Source organism: Bos javanicus, chromosome 2, assembly GCF_032452875.1.
Source record: "Bos javanicus breed banteng chromosome 2, ARS-OSU_banteng_1.0, whole genome shotgun sequence".
NCBI lineage: Eukaryota > Metazoa > Chordata > Mammalia > Artiodactyla > Bovidae > Bos > Bos javanicus.
Genome location: NC_083869.1, coordinates 92958136 through 92977156, shown reverse-complemented (window position 1 = coordinate 92977156; position 19021 = coordinate 92958136). Strand labels below are relative to the sequence as shown.

Genomic DNA, 19021 nt, shown 5'->3' with positions numbered 1-19021 from the left:
TTCCAAAACTGCAGGCAAGAGATAACTGAGTAAGAGACACTATAGTTTTAAATGAAGTGCTATTGCACAATCTTTAAAATTTCCTGGGGTTAAAAGCCTGGAATCTCATGTATGCATAAAGAGAAGAATACATAAACTATAGTATATTCATACAAGAAAGTAACACCTATCAATAAAAAGGAACAAACTACTGATACATGTGACATTATGGAAGAATTTCAAAAAACATGCCAAGTGAATGAAGCCAGACACATGAGAGTATATATTGTATAATTTTTTTCATATGAAATGGTAGAACTAACTAATCTCTGGGAGATGGGTACTGATGGTCAAGGAGCATGCGCTAATTTTCTGTAGTGATAGAAATATTCTGCATCTTGGTGAGTTTGAGGTAAAATGGTGTAAACTTTTGTCATATCTCAGCTAATGTATGCTTAAGATTTGTGAATTCTATCACTAAACTTTAAATAAATATATAAATACTGAAAACAAAACAAAAAAGTATTGAACTCAGTGATTTGTGTATTAAACATATGCAATTTACTTTGAAACACATCAATATATGATAGATTAATAGATGCACTCTAGATGTATATCAATGTTCTTGTAAAATTCCTTTAACTTTGCTCTACTTTTGATAATTTCATCAGAAAATGTTGGGGGGAAATCTGATTAACCTAAAATGGGAGTGAGAGAAAGCGAGGTAGCAAAATATGCACATAAATTTTGCTTCATTATTACAGAAAAGGGTTTTTTTCCCCCAATTTATTTATTTATTTGGCTCCAACAGGTCTTAGTTGTGGCATGTGGGTTCTGTTTCTGTTTTTTTTTTAAGTTGTGTCATGTGGGATCTAGTTCCCTGACCAGGGGTTAAACCCAGGCTCCCTGCATTGGGTGCACAAAGTCTTAGCCACTGGCCCACCAGGGAAGTCACTCATTTTTATAAAGTGTAATTGGATTTACTAAACTTTGAGAGAAGAGAATTACTTTTAAGAATCCAAAAATACAGAGAAGGAAGAAAGGATATTTACTCTAGATTTTTACATCTTTCATAGCTGCATGTTGCTAACAGGTATGTTTTTCTTTTGAGTTTATTTTTCTAATATGTAAAGAAGAAATCTGTAAATCATATACATCTTTTACCTGTATCCAAATAAAATTACCATGTCCACTTCATGAGTACTTCTAACAGCAATATCAAACACTGTTCCTGGAAACATCTGCCACAGCACTAGCAACTGAATGTGGAATCAAAGTTACACTGTTTCTAAGTAGACTCGTAGAAAAAATAAGAGTAAAGAGAATGGCCAGGAATGTATGCCTAAACTGATTTGCCAAACATGCAACATGGTGCCAATTTCCTCTGTAGGCATAGGAGGGCTCCTCAGAACTCTGCTGCCCACTTACCTGAACTCACCAAAATTGTCTATCTGTGGGCATTACTACTTCTAGTCGTTCACTTCCCAAATTAGTTTTATAAAGGTAAAGTCAAATTTTTTCAAACTTTAATTTTTCCTGAGATGGACTATCAAGTCTGTATGCCAGAAATATTAAAGCTGCCATTTATCTCACATACAGAAAACTACAATTTTGTACTCCATGATAATTAAAAATAGCTTTTTCTACACATCTAATTGAACCAATTTCAACTAAATTTTATAATTATAAGCATATTTATACTCTCAGCAACCAAAATGCATAGAAAATAAAATAAGATAGCACTATCAGTGAATCCTCATGTCCTCCCACAATAGGGAAGTTTTCATAGTATGCTACATGCAAAAAGTACTTATACAACGTGAGAATTCAAATTTAATAAAAGCTAAAAATCTGTAAGATAATCCATTCAAAAACAAAGGTTGGATAAGTCTATTGCATATGTCACTTTAAGGAACGTGTTATAAACATGCTTAGAACTAATAACAGTGTATTGCTTTAATTAGACAGAAGGATTTAATTACTTGGAAGGAACAAAGCTAAGGCAGGCGAGAGATGTCTGAAATCAGCTGATACCCATGTCATCTCTTATTTATTACCTTGGTTACCTATTTGTCAAGAGACTTAGTGTACTAAGTCAACAACAGCCCCTCAACCTGGCAAGGGCTGGTGGTGGCTTTCTATTGCACAGTCATAGTAACCTTCTCTGAATGAATGGTACACAGTCCTCTCTAGCTTGACTCTGATGGAGCCCGTTCCTCACTCCTCCCCACATAGTCACTGTGCTGGAGAACTGGTTCCTGCTCTTCAGTAGATGGCACTCTTTCCTCTGACACAGCTGTCCAGGAGTTTCTGACACAGCAGAGGGCATGCAGGGCCTCCCAGGGGGTGCTAACGGTAAGGAGCCTGCCTGCCAATGCAGGGGACAGAATACATGTGGGTTCGACCCCTGGATCAGGAAGATCCCCTGTGGAAAGGTATGACAACCCACTCCAGTATTCTTGCCTGGAGAATCCCATGGACAGAAAAGCCCCACGGACAGACTATAGTCCACAGGGTTGTCAAGAGTCAGAGACGACTGAAGTGACTTAACCCACACATAGCCCTGGCATCATTCTGTATTTTTATTTTTTGAATCCACGATTATGGCCCTGGCAAAGGATTCAACTCTATCTTAAAAATGATGACAAAAACAAGTTCAGACAAGAAGAAAATATCTGCAAATTGTCTATTTAACAAAGGACTTATATCGAGAATATATAAAGAATTCTCAAAATGCAATGGTAAAAAAAAAAAAAATCCAATTAGAGAAAGGGTAAGGACATGAAGAAACATTTTACTGAAGGCAAATCAGCATATGAAAAGACATATAATATCACTGGTTATTAGGGAAATGCAAATTAAGTCCACAGGAGATAGCACACGTATGCATACTTATACAACTTCCAAGACAAACAATATTGATAACACCAAATGCTGGTGAGGATGCAGAGACACTGGATCTTCTATACACTGCTGGAAGGAGAGTAAAACAACTCCAGAAAACAGCTCGACAGTTTCAAAACTGAATGCATACTTAAGATATGGTCCAGCAATGACGATCCTGGACATTATTGCCATAGAAATGAAAACTTTGTCAGTTGTCCACACAAAACCTGTACATGATTGTTCATACCAGCTTTATTTGTAATAACTAAAAACTGAAAACAGCCAAAACAGCCTATAACAGATGAATGGTTAAATATATTAATGTATATTCATCATACCATGAAATACCGCACAGTAGTGAGAAGGAATGAACAATTAACATATGCAACATCTTAAAGTGATCTCAAAGTCATTGTGCTGAGGGAACAAAAGAGCCAATCTCAAAAGGTCGCCCACTGTCTGAATTATTTATACAAAATTCCTGAAATGACAAAACCATAGAAATGGAGAAAAGATTACTGTTGTATAGAAAAAGGTAAGGATGGGGTAGGGGTGGTGGCATGGGGTATGAGTTATGACTATAAAGGGATGCATGAGGAAGATTTCTGTGGTAACGGCAAAGTTCTGTCTCTTGATTGCAATATTAACTACATATATCTACATGTGTGATTCAACAATAGACCTAAACACATACTTTATACCAATGCCAACTTCCTGGTTCTGATACTGTACTATAGATAGTTAAGATTCTACCAACGAAAGTAACTACATGAGTGGTATATAAGACCTGTGTGCTTTCTTCAAAACACTTTTTTTATTTTTATTTTTTCAAAACTTTCTATAAATCTATAACTTTTAAGAATTCTGTTTCTATAAAACAAAATTAACATCTAACATACAGTTACAAACTATTAATATACGATAACAAAAAACAATCAGAACTCAGGATGAAATATATAGTCTACCATTTCTGAAAACAATGTCAAAGCAAATGAAAAGTTATTGAGAATATCAAACTGAGGTATCGATATTTGCTTACTTCAAGAGAATTTACATTTCAATTTTAAACTATAGATTTTCTACCCACTAGCTCATTATACATTAAAGAAGTTCTAACACTAATACAAACATTGACTGATATTCTACTATATGCAACAGTCTTTGTAGAACATAGGATGAAGCCCAGTATAGTGTTTAAGGTTGAAGAGTTGGACCGTCTAAATTCAAACATTGGACAGGCCACTGCCAAACATCCTGGACAGCTTACTTGCCCTCTGTGACTATTTTGCCATCTGTATATTGATATAGAAGTGTTACAAATACATACTATAAATAACATGGTATATCATATAAGCAACAGATAATTAGTTATCAAACTGTCATTAAATTACAATATAATCTAATCCCAAAATAAATAATCCACATGCTGTGTTTAGCCTAACAACCGGAATGCAGAAAGGCTGAAAAATGTGAGCTATTTTTATCTCAAACTTCTGATTAACCAAGGGAATGAGTCATATGTAGTTGTCTGTGAAATTAAGGGGCTGTAAGTACTTAATAGAGAATGCCATACAAGGACTATGTAAGTGTTCTGGGAATGTAGGGGAGAGAGATCATTTCAGATACAATGAAGTGATGCTGGCTTTGGGAAAGAAGTGGAGCTTGAGTGGCTTTTGAAGGACATACAGAATTTCAATTGACGGATATGCTGGGTCAGGTCTTTCAAGTCAGAGAGCATCACCTGCATGGTACGAGGGAGATGGGAAAGTGAGAGGCAGGCTCAAGTTGTCTGGTATTACAAGTTACAAATTTAAGTCTAGGCTGAAGGCCTCCTGCTCAAAATCCACAGGGTCCCAGCCTGGGCCATCACTAAACATTGCAGGTGTTTGATTTGTGGCTACTATAAGGCTCATATATATTTACCCATTTAAAACAAGTAGAAATAGATCATCACTTAAGTTCGAACACATTCTAAAAGATCTATAATTTTTGCTTCCCTTCCCCACATTTTGCCCTTTTGATGTCATATTTCACATCTTCTTATATATCACTTAACTGTTAATGTAGTTACAGTTGATTTACAATTTTTTGCCTAAATCTTCATACTGAGATATTTAAGTGGTTGATACTCAGTCCTTACTAAGTACTGCCCTTTTCTAATGGGATTTACCCTTTTCTATAGATTCTTCTCTTCCAATTACAGAAAAGCCTTCAACATTTCTTCTAGGGTAGGTTTAGAATCAATGAACTTTTAGCTTTTGTTTGTCTGTGAAGTTCTTTGTCTCTCCTTTGATTCTAAATGATCATCTTGCTGGGTAGAATAACCTCAGTTGCAGGTTTTTCCCTTCCAGCACTTTGAAAATATCAATGCTACTCCCTTCTGGTCTGCAAAGTGTCTGCAGCAAAATCAGCTCCTATCCACTATGAAGAGCAGTAAGGAGGTTCCTTAAAAAAATAAAAATACAGCTACCATATAACCCTGCCATCCCACTCCTGGACATATATCCAGAGAGATGCTGAGAAGCTCTCTTCTAGAAGAGAGCTGCTGAGAAGGGCTTTTAGAATCAGAACCTGCATCACATAGTAGCCTAACAATACTAAGGACTCTAGATCTGTCTCGGGTGCCTAGGGTGCCCTAATGCTAAACTCCTGGATTTCTCACTGTAAAACCCGAAGCTCCTGAACCTGCTTTCTACCCTTTGCTTATCTGCTGAGGAGGAAAGCAATCCAAGATCTTCCTCCTTACCCTGCTATTAGGTAAGACTATTTGCAGGGAATCCTTCAAGATTACTTGTAAGCAATAACTGGGATAAAAACAGAAGAGTTCTAAAAGCAATCACTCCTGAGTGACATTTCACAATACAGCCACTAAAAGTTTTTAAAGACAACTGACAGCATCAAACGTCAGAGAGGATGTGCAGCATCCAGAATTCTCACTGCTATTGGGTGTGTGAAGTGGCACCACCCCTGGAAAACTTCTTGGTAGTTTTTTGAAAAGTTCCAGACAGAATTACCCAATGACCCTACAAACCTACTTATAGGCATTAGCAAAGGGAAATAAAAATATATCTCCAAGAAGTCTTGTACAGCAATGTTCATAGGGACCTGAATCATTATAGCTGAAAACTAGAAACAGCCCAGATATTGAGCAGGAGAATATATAAGCACACTACTATACTGTGGTATAATCATATAGTGGAATACTACCTAAAAAAGAGATGTCCTACTAATGCACAGAATAACAATAAATCTCAAAAATACGCTTAGAGAAAGACTATAATAAGGAAAAACATGTATGAACACTGCTATATATAAAGTAGATAACAATGAGACCTATTGTATAGCACAAAGAACTATACTCAGGATCTTGTAATAATCTATAATGGAAAAGAAAGTAAAAATGGAGTATTTATTTATATATTGGTTTGGTCAAAGAGTTGGGGTTTTTCCAAAACATCTTGCAGAAAAATCCAAATGAACTCTTTGGGCAATCCAATATATAAGTGAATAACTTTGCTGTATATAACAACATTGTAAATCAACTATTAATTTTAAAAGAAAAAACATGTATGATTCTATTTACATAAAATTTTAAAATTTTATGGGGCATGAGAGAATTTTGTGGGTGATAGAAGTGTTCTTGATAACTCACATAACTGACAGCATTTTTTTCTGTCAATATTATAGCTTCAACTAAGAGCTGGTTCCTTGTCAAAGGGAAACCCAGAGTCATTGTCCAGCCATCCTTTTGTTGTTTTTTAGTTGCTAAGTCATGTCCAACTCTTTTGTGACCCCATGGACTGCAGGCAACAAGGGTCCTCTGACAATGGGATTTTCCAGGCAAGAATACTAGAGTGGATTGCCATTTCCTTCTCCAGGGGATCTTCCTGACCCAGGAATCAAGCCCAAGTCTCCTGCATTGGAAGGCAGGTTCTCTACCACTGAGCCACTAGGGAAGCCCAAATATCTAGAATACCAAGAAATAAAACTTGGTTGAAATAAATTATTTGGGGTTATTATTCAAAAGTAACTTGGACTATCCTAATGCAACACTATTATTTCTGAACAGTTACCCGCTGCTGAGAGTCTTCTTTTCTGTCCAAGTTTTTACACTTCTTTGCCTCCTACCCTGCCAGATTTTGTATTTTAAAAAGTTTGTTTTTTCATCAAAATTACTAACCACTTAGGGGACCTTCCCCTTCTCCACATACTTGACACACAGTCAATGGATACAACTGGTACAACTCTAAGTAAAATATTACAGCTGGCTGATCTTAAGCTACTTATTCAAAATCTGAAGAATAAAGAGAGAAGTGGAGGTGAGCAGGTGGGAGATATGAAAAAAGTACATCTGTTTAAAGGTTCAAAGAGATTACAGAAACTAAGAGGGTTCTAGAAGCCTTCAGCATGACAGTAATCATTCTTCCACAGTAAATTAGTAAGTATTAGAGGACTTCAAACGTGAAAATAAAGTTCAACCAACCATAAAGACTTCCAGGTATGCCCAGGGGCTTAAAGTACAGCTGGTGCTAGGCTATGCAATATCAGAGCTCACTGCTTCGTTCTGGTACTCTCTTTTTCACTCACCAGAATCAATTTGTAGGGAATTACCAAATATATATGCTTCCAGAAATGCTTAGTCTGTTAGCTAGTACTGGGAGGAAATGAGAACAAGTGGAGACTGTCACGAAAGAGCAGAGGTAATGATACTAAGTAAAAGGAGGGCTTAGACAAGACTGGTCATTTAAGTATTAAAAATAAAGAGATTCTACTTATAGTTTGGAGTTCAACAAGCAAATAAGCCATCTTTACCAAGAATGAGATCTGAAAATTGGGAAAATGGCAACATATAACAGAACAAATGAAGGAAACTGGAAAATGATTATATACAGAATCTTTCAAAAATATCATCTCTTAGAAATAAAATGTTGTCAAGTCATTCATACTTTAAGTATAACAAATGACAAAAAATACAAACTTTTGAGGTAGACAGATTGCTATTGTAGGTCATGCTTGATGGGGTCCTAAGAGTGGCTCACATGGCTGAGAAACAAATGCATTCTGGCGGTCATTCTAAGCTTGCACTTAACATGGAAATAAAACAACACCACTACAATCAGGAATGCTGGCTTACTCCTCCCCACAATGAGTCAACTTAGCACACACTGGTTCCTGCACGAAACGCCCTTTCACTCTTGTTTTCGTCAGGTCACTCAGCCTGCGATGAGAAGTGCTGTAAACAACAGTTTGACACTAGTGACAAGTGCATACTTGAGACACACTCCAGACATTTTGTACTTTCGCAAAACAAGAAATCGGTGAATTAGAAAAGGACAGTCCTATATTCAGCCACCAAGAGCCGGTGATGAAATGCCTGCCAATTAATTCTGCTGCGACCGTTTCTCAGCTCTCACGGAGAACTTGGAGACATGAGCTCAGCAGTGGTCACGCAGTGAGGGTACTGGATGGCACTCGTTTAGAACACTGAGTCATGTCCAAAGGGTGACCTCCTCCACTCTCAGCCTGCAACCCTGCTAAACAGCCGCAAAACCAATAGTCAGCTCTCTGTTCAAATGGAATACGAGGAGGTGACGGAGAAGACCTTTCTAAACAAAGAGGGCATGGACACAGGTGAAACCCTGATGATGGATTCAGGGCAGAAAACATCTCGGCAAGAAAGTACTGAGCAAGAAAAACCAACCAGCTAATACAGAGGTGATCAGAAGAAGGGATGAGGAAAAGAGAATCATTTATTTGGGAAAATATTTATTGCCTAACTACCAAATGAACACATTATTTTTTAGAAGTACAATCAAAAAAGAAAAATACATTCCCCTAACAGCATTAAGCAGCAGGTTAGGAGTTAAACACATACAAATCTAAAGACTGCAACACTAGACACTCCCAGATAAAACTAAAGGGGTTTAAGTCTCTCCATCCCTTTGCCTGTTATTCACTTTCTAGTACAGTCTCACATCAAAACAGTCTAGTATCTTTGGTTCCCTTAAATGTAAGGGATCCTCTGAAAAGTCACAGTAGGAATTTAATAACTTGATAACTTACTCCTAAGCAACTGCATGCTAAAAGAAGTTGATTAGAAAGGACTCCCTAAACCAAAGGAATTTTCCTAGGATAGCTTACTGACCCAAAGTTTCAGGTAGTGTCATCATCTTCATCGCAATTGTGATCACAGTCACTAAAGGTAGCTCAAAACACTTTCAATAACATGTTCCTCACATTAATTCAATGACTTTAATCTTCACAATCCAATAAAGTATCATCTTACAGCTGTGGAAACAGACTCCAAATTACTTATCAGAAGTCCCTCCAGAAGCAGGGAGGTTTGGGGGAGAATGGATACATGTATACATATGACTGAGTCCCTTCCCTGTTCACCTGCAACTCACAACATTGTTCACGGGCTATGCTGCTGCTGCTGCTAAGTCGCTTCAGTCGTGTCCGACTCTGTGCGACCCCATAGACAGCAGCCCACCAGGTTCTGCCGTCCCTGGGATTCTCCAGGCAAGAACACTGGAGTGGGTTGCCATTTCCTTCCCCATTGCGTGAAAGTGAAAAGTGAAAGTGAAGTCACTCAGTCGAGACCGACTTGTAGCGACCCCATGGACTGTAGCCCACCAGGCTCCTCCATCCATGGGATTTTCTAGGCAAGAGTACTGGAGTGGCTTGCAATTGCCTTCTCCGGTTCATGGGCTATACCCTAATGCAAAAAGAAAAGTTCAAAAGAGGGAAAAAAAAAGTCTCTCCACCTGAACTATCACAAGATTGTTCATGGGCTATACCCCTCTGCAAAATAAAGTTTAGAAAGAGAAAAAAAAAGAAGTCACTACAGTATCGAGTGCAGATCTGGGTTTCACATCTAAGCTCCTGTGATCCCAGAGTCCATGTTCTTGCCACCACACACATCCTATCAAGACATTAGGCCAGTTTGCAACACCAGGCAAAAATCCAGAGACATGAATATGGACCAGTAAAAGCAGCTATAGTTCACCCAAACAGTTTAATAAAGAGAAAATGGACAGGAAATTTCTATCCATGGACACTAGAAAAAAATAACTTTGGGGAAAGTATGGTTATGTGGTTTAAAGAAACCAGAAGAATATTAATTCATACAGTTGCCACCTCCTTGTTTCATATTAGTATGCAGACTGGATCTCATCCATCTCCTGCCCAGAAGACCTGGTCTATGCCCTCCAGGAGGGTGTGACCAAGTTTTTGCCTGGAAGGCATCAGAAAACAGGCGGCATTTGAACTGTGTCTTCAAGAGGAAGAAAAGAGTTGCCAGTCAGAGGGAAAGTTCATCATAGCTTCTGTAACTTCAGTCTACTACCATGACACGCTAAAGGCGGTTTGAAAGAATCACAGTGAGGTCAGAGCCCTGGCAAGGGAGACCAACTGGTGTCTCCAGGAGGCTCCAGGTGGTATGGCTCATCTATGAATTTACCCCAGCCTTAGTGTAACCCCTAACCTTGCAAGCTTTCCAGAAGAAGTCACAAGACAGCGCTACAACTTTCCAAAAGAGGAATCTTGGAAAGGAGGAGGAAATACTTGAGAAATCTGAAAGACTACAGAGAGGAAAATAGGTCAGATGACTTTTTTTTTAAGGGAGAAATATGAAGTTTGGAAACAAAGATATAAAGGTTAAAAAAAAATAGTTCAGAGATGACAAAGTCTAAGAAAGAACTTAGCACACATTGCATATTGATGAACTGGCCAAATCAAACATGAACACAATGCTGAAATGGTGTGTTGCTGTCAGCTTCAGTGGAGGCCCCACACCTCTAGATGACACAGCCCAAGGTGCGGTGCAGATCACATGAGCTCCCAGAAAACCCATTTTAATGGCTTCTAACAACTTCATACCAAGAGGGAAAAAAAACAGTCTAGTGATTGGAGATCTCTGCAGACAAGCATTAATATACCAAGTGAGTGAGACTTAACTGCTGGACTCTCAGCAGCTGAGGAAGGAGCTATGCTCAAGCAACAAAAGAAACACAGGCCACTCTTAGCAACAGGAGACAAGGGGAGATGTCCACAAAGAACTCAAGGCCACAAGAGTTGGAATAAACATCAGCCAACCTGGGAAAGCAAATATGTAAGAATATTCAGTGGTATTAATAAAGATTACTGCTGTGTTAAAAGACATTTTCTCCTTGGAAGAAAAGCTATGACCAACCTAGACAGCATATTAAAAAGCAGAGATGATACTTTGCCAACAAAGGTCCATCTAGTCAAACCTATAGTTTTTCCAGTAGTCATACGTAGATGTGAGAGTTGGACTATAAACAAAGCTGAGCACTGAAGAATTGATGCTTTTGAACTGTGGTTTTGGAGAAGACTCTTGAGAGTTCCTTGGACTGCAAGGAGATCCAACCAGTCCATCCTAAAGGAGATCAGTCCTGGGTGTTCATTGGAAGAACTGATGCTGAAGCTGAAACTCCAATACTTGGCCACCTGATGCAAAGACTCTTTTGAAAAGACTTTGATGCTGGGAAAGATTGAAGGTGGGAGGAGAAGGGGACGACAGAGGATGAGATGGTTGGATGGCATCACTGACTTGATGGACATGAGCTTGAGTAAGCTCCAGGAGCTGGTGATGGACAGGGAAGGCTGGTGTGCTGCAGTCCATGCGGTTGCAAAAAGTCGGACACAACTTAGCGACCAAACTGAACTGACTGAATTACTGAAAAGAGGGCATTTTATTACTTCAAGTTGATCATAAGAGTTTTGGGATTTGCTGCACATTTCATCCAGAAACAAAGGAAGAACTATCCACAAGGAATAAATTTAAAGGGAGAGTGGGAAACAAGAGGAAGCTTGTCCGCTGATTATGCTCCTTGAGTTTTGCTTATTCAACATGACAGCTACATTCAACGGACGGAGAATGGCAAATGGGGAGCTCAAAGAAGGGTGTAGGGTGACAAATCAGAAGACCTCCTACAGTACTGCTGGGAGATTTGTATATGTGAGAAACAATAATGATGAAGATGCTTAAAGCTATGTAAAAATGTAAGATAAAGGAAATGTCAAAAACAATAAAACAGGGTGCTAGAGATTAGGGATATACACACTCATGGGAGAGCAGGGATTTGTAATCGTATAAAATCAAAGATGAGTCAAACATTTTTTCTTAAATAACTCTGCTCCTGAATAAATGTTTGTACTCCACCCCCACCAAAAATTCATACGTTGCAATCTAAAAACCCAAAGTGATGGTACAAAGAGTGGGGTCTTTGGGAGGTGCTGGGGTCATGGGGTACGGTCTTCATGAATGTGATTAGTGCTCTTATAAGAAGGGCTTCACAGAGCACCCCCTGCCACCACAAGAGGTTACAGTGAAAAAACAGCCATCAATGAGCAAGCAGTTCCTCACCAGGCACTGAATCTGTCAGCACCATGATTGTGAAAAAATAAGTGTTGCTTATAATCCATCCAAACTAAAACAAACTCCAAAAAAGGAGTGATTTCTAGCTATTCGTGATGAGTTCAACATAGGCATTTCGCTGGTAACCTCCCCATGTCTCCTCTCCAGTGAGGGGGCAAAAAAAACAAAAAAAAGGAATTTAAAATATAAAGTCACACGAAGAATAGACATGGTAAACACCTAGATGAGAGATGGCAATGCAGTTTGGAAGATTGAAAGCAGATAGATAGGTGACATGCAGCTTATTAACAAAACTCAGACTGCAGATAACTGAGCCAGTATAGAAAGAGCCAGTAAGAAGCAGATCGGTGACTTAGGACCTGGAGGCACCAAGAACTGTGAAGGTGGAGGCAACAGTGAAAAGAGAAAACTGGCTGACACCACACTGGCAGTCATTTCCCCCAATCTAAGTGGAAATTTAGAGGTTTTCTTTATGGAGAGAAAGCCATGGAGACTATGAACTTGGGATATGAAAGTTACAGACAATGAGCACATCTGAGAACACATAAACACTGGAAAATTAGAAGAAAGTATGCATGGAAAATGAGTAAGACTTCTCCCAGCATCCTGGACACTGGTTGCCCAGGATTATACCCCTGAGGCATAAGATTAGAGGATTCCTTTAAAAGAGTGGCTCTCAAGTGCGGTCTACAGACTGAGGATGTAGTGAAAAGTCTCCATGAAACAAAAAAGTTTCATAATTACACTGACATGATTTGGTGGATAAGTAATTTTCATCACAAGTTCGACAATTTTTCCATCCTTAAAGATTTTCCTGATGAGAATGATGGTGATAAAACCAATTGTGGTATTTTGATGCATCAACATTTGAAAGACCGGAATAACAGTCAGCTAGTGTTTTCTGAATAACTCAGGTACTGTACGTTACAAAATGTTACAAACTCATGCATAATTTCGATTAAAAAAGGCAATACTGACAAATAGGGTTTAAGAGTTCTTTAATAGGATTTCAGATTCCACATTGCAACTAACCTTTAAGAATCTAACCACTTTTCGATTTTTGGTATAGTGTCAGAGAAGAATATATACATTTGAAAACACTGTTAAAATATTCCACCTTGTGCTAACTGCTTATTTGTGGGGTCAAATTTTCTTCCAATACTTAAAACAAATTTGCAAGACTGATAGCAAAGGCAAATGTAATACAGTTGTCTATTAAGCCAAACATCAAGATTTGAAAAAAAAGTCAATTTGTTATCTGTCTAAAAATCTTACTAAATTTTGTTGAAACAGTTATTTTACATAAAAATAAATCATGTAAACATGTAATGGGTAAGTATTTTTTATGATTTCAGTTTTAGTTTCCAATATATAAGCATTGGTAGACATAACCCAGGACTTCCCTCTTAGCTCAGCTGGTACCCACTCCAGAATTCTTGGGCTTCCCTTGTGGCTCAGCTGGTAAAGAATCTGCCAGCAATGCGGGAGACCTGGGTTCGATCCCTGGTTTGGGAAGATTCCCTGGAGAAGGGAAAGGCTACCCACTCCAATATTCTGGTCTGAAGAATTCCATGGACTGTATAGTCCACGGGATCACAAAGAGTCGGACACGACTGAGCGATTTTCACTTTCAGACAAAACCCACATAAAAAAGCTCTATAAGTTGCACTGTCCAACATGGTAGCAATGAATCACATGTGGCTACTAAACTGTTGATGTGTGACCAGTCGGAATTGAGATATGCTGCCAGTGTAAAACAAACACTGAATTTCAAAGACTTCACATCAAAAGAATATTGAATCTCTGAATATTTTATATTGATTACATGTTAAAATATTTTAGATTTATTGGATTAAATAAGATATTAGTTTCACCCTTTGACTCTTAATGTGGCTACTAAACATTTAAAATGTCATGTATCTTGTACTTTTTTATTTCTACTGAGCAGCACTGGTCTATAAGATCCTCAAAATTTTTTAATTGTGTGAAAGAGTCAGGAGACTAAAGTTTGAGAACTGCTGCTCTATAGGGAAATGGATCAGTTAAAAAAGCAATCAAACTGATAGATACTGATGTGTAGGGGTAAAAGAAATGGCAACCCCCTCCAGTGTTCTTGCCTGGAGAATTCCAGGGACAGGGGAGCCTGGTGGGCTGCTGTCTATGGGGTCGCACAGAGTCGGACACGACTGAAGCGACTTAGCAACAGCAGCAGCAGCAGGGATCCCAACAGGACATAATATGACCCCTCAGGGAAAACCACCAGTCAAGTAAGACCACAAATTCACTCAAATATAAGCAGTGGTAAGGCTCACCAGACATTTGTGGAAATCCTCTAACATGAACCTCGGAGTCCAAAACAACTGAAAATGAAAGGTAACGCTTGTGAAAAAACAAATGGGGCAAATAGCTGAAATAATTTCAAAAACTTAAATATCCTCGGAAAGATGAGAAAATAACTGCATTCATGAAGCAACAGTTACACTTAAAAATGAATATTCATAAAGCAACTTAAAATTTTGATAGAAGAAATTTAATTCAATAAAGATAAACCTCAAAAACTTCAGTTTAAAAAAAAGGGAAAATAAATTTTAAAAAGAAATTTAGAAGTGCACTCCAAAGTCCAAAATGCAAAATAGAAGAGCCATAAATAAGAAAAATTGTGTGTGTTGTGGGTGGTTATTTTTGTTTAGTCACTCAGTCATGTCTGACTCTGCAATCCCATGGACCACAGCATGTCAGGCTTCTGTCCTTCACCATCTCCTAAAGCTTGCTCAAACTCATATCCATTGAGTTGGTGATAGCATCCAACTACCTCTGTCATCCCCTTCTCTTCCCGCCTTCAATCTTTCCCAGCATCAGGGTCTTCCAATGAGTTGGCTCTTCGCATCGGGTAGCCAAAGTATTGGAGCTTCAGCTTCAGCATCGGTCCTTCCAGTGAATATTCACAGTAGATTTCCTTTAGGATTGACCAGTTTGATCTCCTTACTATCCAAGGGACTCTTCAAGAGTCCCCTCCAGCACCACAGTTTGAAGGCATCAATTCTTCGGCACTCAGTCTTTATGGTACAGCTCTCACATCTGTACATGACTACTGGAAAAATCTTAAGCTTTGACTATACAGACCTTTGTAGGCAAAGTAATGCCTCTGCTTTTTAATATACTGTTTAAGTTTGTCATTGCTTTTCTTCCAAGAAGCAAGCATCTTTTAATTTCATGGCTGCAGTCACTGTCCACAGTAATTTCAGAGCCCAAGAAAATAAAGTCCGTCACTGTTTCCAATTTTTCCCACCTATTTGCCATGAAGTGATGGGACCAGATGCCACGATCTTTGTTTTTTGAATGTTGAGGTTTTTTTAATTTTATTTAACTTTACAATATTGTATTGGTTTTGCCATATTATCAAAATGAATCTGCCACAGGTATACATGTGTTCCCCATCCTGAACCCTCCCCCCTCCTCCCTCCCCATACCAGCCCTCTGGGTCATCCCAGTGCACCAGCCCCAAGCATCCAGTATCGTGCATCGAACCTGGACTGGCAACTCGTTTCATATATGATATTATACATATTTCAATGCCATTTTCCCAAATCATCCCACCCTCTCCCTCTCCCACAGAGTCCAAAAGATTGTTCTATACATTTTAAGCCAGTTTTTTCATCTTCCTCTTTCACCTGCATTAAGAGGCTCTTTAATTCCTCTTTGCTTTCTGCCACTGTGGGGTGGGGAGAAGGCTAAACAATGTTTTCCCAAACTGAAAGATAAGTTTACAGACTTAAAACATTAGCAAATGAACAAAACATCCAGCACAATAAATGATTTTTTAAAACCACATTCATCACAAACTTACAGATAATGGGGGATAGGGGATTGAGAAGGTTTCAAGATGTAAAGCAGTTTTTATCAGCCAATAACAGTAAAAAATGAAAATAAAAATTCTAAAGGAGAATAACTTCAACCTAGAATTTCTCATCTTGATAATCAAGTATGAGAAAGAAAGAAAGATATTTACAGACATGAACGTTGGAACAACAACAAAGAATCCTCTCCCAGGAATCCTCTCAGAAACCTACTAGAGGCATTTGAAATATAGTTAAAGGAGGTATTTGAAATATAGTTAAAAAAAAAAAAAAACTAAACCATTTAAACCAGGAAAATATCTGTATAAACAAAATATTGATTATAGTATACTATATGCCCCAGCTTTGAACTATTATTTTCCAGTCCTATAAGTATAAAAACTGAATACTAATCGCCCCCAAATTTTTTTAACTAATGAAGCCCAAGATACAGAGAGGGACTAAAGGATGTGAATTAGGAGAAAGGAATAAAAAAGTCAATCATTTTACCAACCAAAAACATCATAATTTTAAAATCAAGAAATATTCAGTCATGCATGCATATTGCTAAGAAATGACAAGGAAAAATTAAAGTTGAAATTGGTTGGCACTAAGGAGTAGGAAGGTACGGAACACAAAATTGCTGATAAACGTGAAAAACTCTGTACTACATATATAGTGCAAAATGCCCTACTTCAATGAGTTCAGAATAAAATTTAAAGTATCTGAAATATCAAGTAATAGATAGGGAATACACATTTAACTTTATAAACACATTTATCCAAAAATGGACACCTGCAAAGAAATTTGGAGCTTGTAAATTTGCTGACAAAGCAAATCAGCCTAGGAAAAAGCTAAGAAAATTTCTGAAGGAGATCAGCCCTGGGATTCTTTGGAAGGAATGATGCTAAAGCTGAAACTCCAGTAGTTTGGCCACCTCATGTGAAGAGTTGACTCATTGGAAAAGACTCTGATGCTGGGAGGGATTGGGGGCAGGAGGAAAAGGGGACAACAGAGGATGAGATGGCTGGATGGCATCACTGACTCGATGGACGTGAGTCTGAGTGAACTCCAGGAGTTGGTGATGGACAGGGAGGCCTGGCGTGCTGCGATTCGTGGAGTCTCAAAGAGTCGGACACAACTGAGTGACTAAACTGAACTGAATTAGTATATATTCTGCCAGTCTTTTAATTGGGTTATAGCTGATTTACAATGTTGTATTAGTTTTCTGCTGTATAATAAAGTGAATCCGCTATATGTATACCTATAACCCATCCCAATTGAACCTCCCTCCCACCCCTTCCCACCCCTCAAGGTTATCACAGGGCACTGAGATGAGTTCCCTATGCTTATACGGCAAGTCCCACTAGCTATCAAATATTCTATACATGCTATTGTGTATGTCAATCCCATTCTCCCAATTCATCCCATCCTCCCGCCCCGTGTCCACTTGTCCATTCCCTACATCTGCTTCTCTTATCATACAGAATGAAGCAAGTCATAAAAAAGAAAAACAAATATCATACATTAATGCACATATGCGGAGCCTTGAGAAAAGGTACAGATGAATCTATGTGCAGGGCAGGAATAGGGATGCCAGTTTTATTTTAAACTAGACATCGACTCAGTGGACATGAGTTTGGGCAAATTCCGGGAGATAGTGAAGGACAGGGAAGCATGGCGTGCTGCAGTCCATGGGGTAGCAAAGAGTAGGACATGACTTAGTGACTGAACAACAACAGGACGTAAATGTAAAGAAAAGATCAAGACAGCCACCTGTCTAATGATTCACCAAGGATCTTAAACTAGGGATCCACATGCTGACCCAACCTGCAAATTTATGCTATTTGGGCTGAAAGACACCACAGTAGAATTCCAAGATAACCTAGATATTTATCTTCCCCGGTAAAAGCAAAAATCTGGCCACAGACAACCTATGTTCCATCTTGGCAACAAACAACAACTGAGCAAGGGCAGCCCAGCGCCTTCCCCACTGAGCACCACTCACTTCACTCCCAGATAGCACAGATATTTCTATGCTACCTATTTCTCTTTTGGGGCACCCGCTCCTAAAAGACGATAGACGATAGGCCAAGAACATCCTATCTTACAATCAGAAATAATGCATGTATGTCTGTAAAAATGAAGACAATTCCCATTATTTAAATGAAATAGCAGATATTTATTTTTTCAGTTGCTTGTCCAGCCCCAGCAGTGATTTGAACCTAATATTCCTGGTTTAAAAGTTGATAGGCATGAATAATAAAAAAAAATAAATAAATTAAAAAAAAAAAAAAAAGGAAATAATCCAAGCAGGCCATAAAAAAAAAAAAGTTGATAGGCTTGAAGGAAACAAACATTCAAGTCCTTTTTGCTGCATCCCACAAGCTTGCATTTTTCATAATTTTTCATATTATTTATTCATAATATACTCAGATAAAATTAAGATAGGCATATGAGCAAATTTTAAAATAACTGTAGACTTTTTTCTAATTTAACCTGTAACTCATTATGTTAAGAATATTAAAAATGAGACCACTTCAGTATTTTCTTCATTTTACTTTTGATTTTGATACATATTATAATCCTATTCATGCCAAAAATCTGCAAGTTGTCAGTCTCAGAATGAGGGTGAAGGAAGAAGGGGAGAAGCAGTGTAACTTAAAAAACAAAGCCTATTAGTTTTATTTACATGCCACAACACCATCTCCAAAAGACCTCTGCCTTGAGTAACATTTTGTTTTTTAACTAAAGTGACAGAATGGAACGTCACATTAGAATTGAAAGCATGATAAAAAGGTAGAAGTCCTAATCTACAGCTCTACAAAGCATTATTCATGACAAGGGTTTCCCACTTTCTCAGACAGGGTTCAAAATGTCAGCTTGAACTATGTAGCAAATTTTAACGGGATGTTTC

General features: G+C 38.3%; 1 protein-coding gene across 2 annotated transcripts in view; it reads right to left on the bottom strand.

Annotated features, from left to right (window-relative positions):
• PARD3B (par-3 family cell polarity regulator beta) overlaps positions 1-19021 on the bottom strand; it is a 1151446-nt gene that overhangs the window by 1056291 nt on the left and 76134 nt on the right. The gene's annotated exons all lie outside the window — the stretch shown is intronic.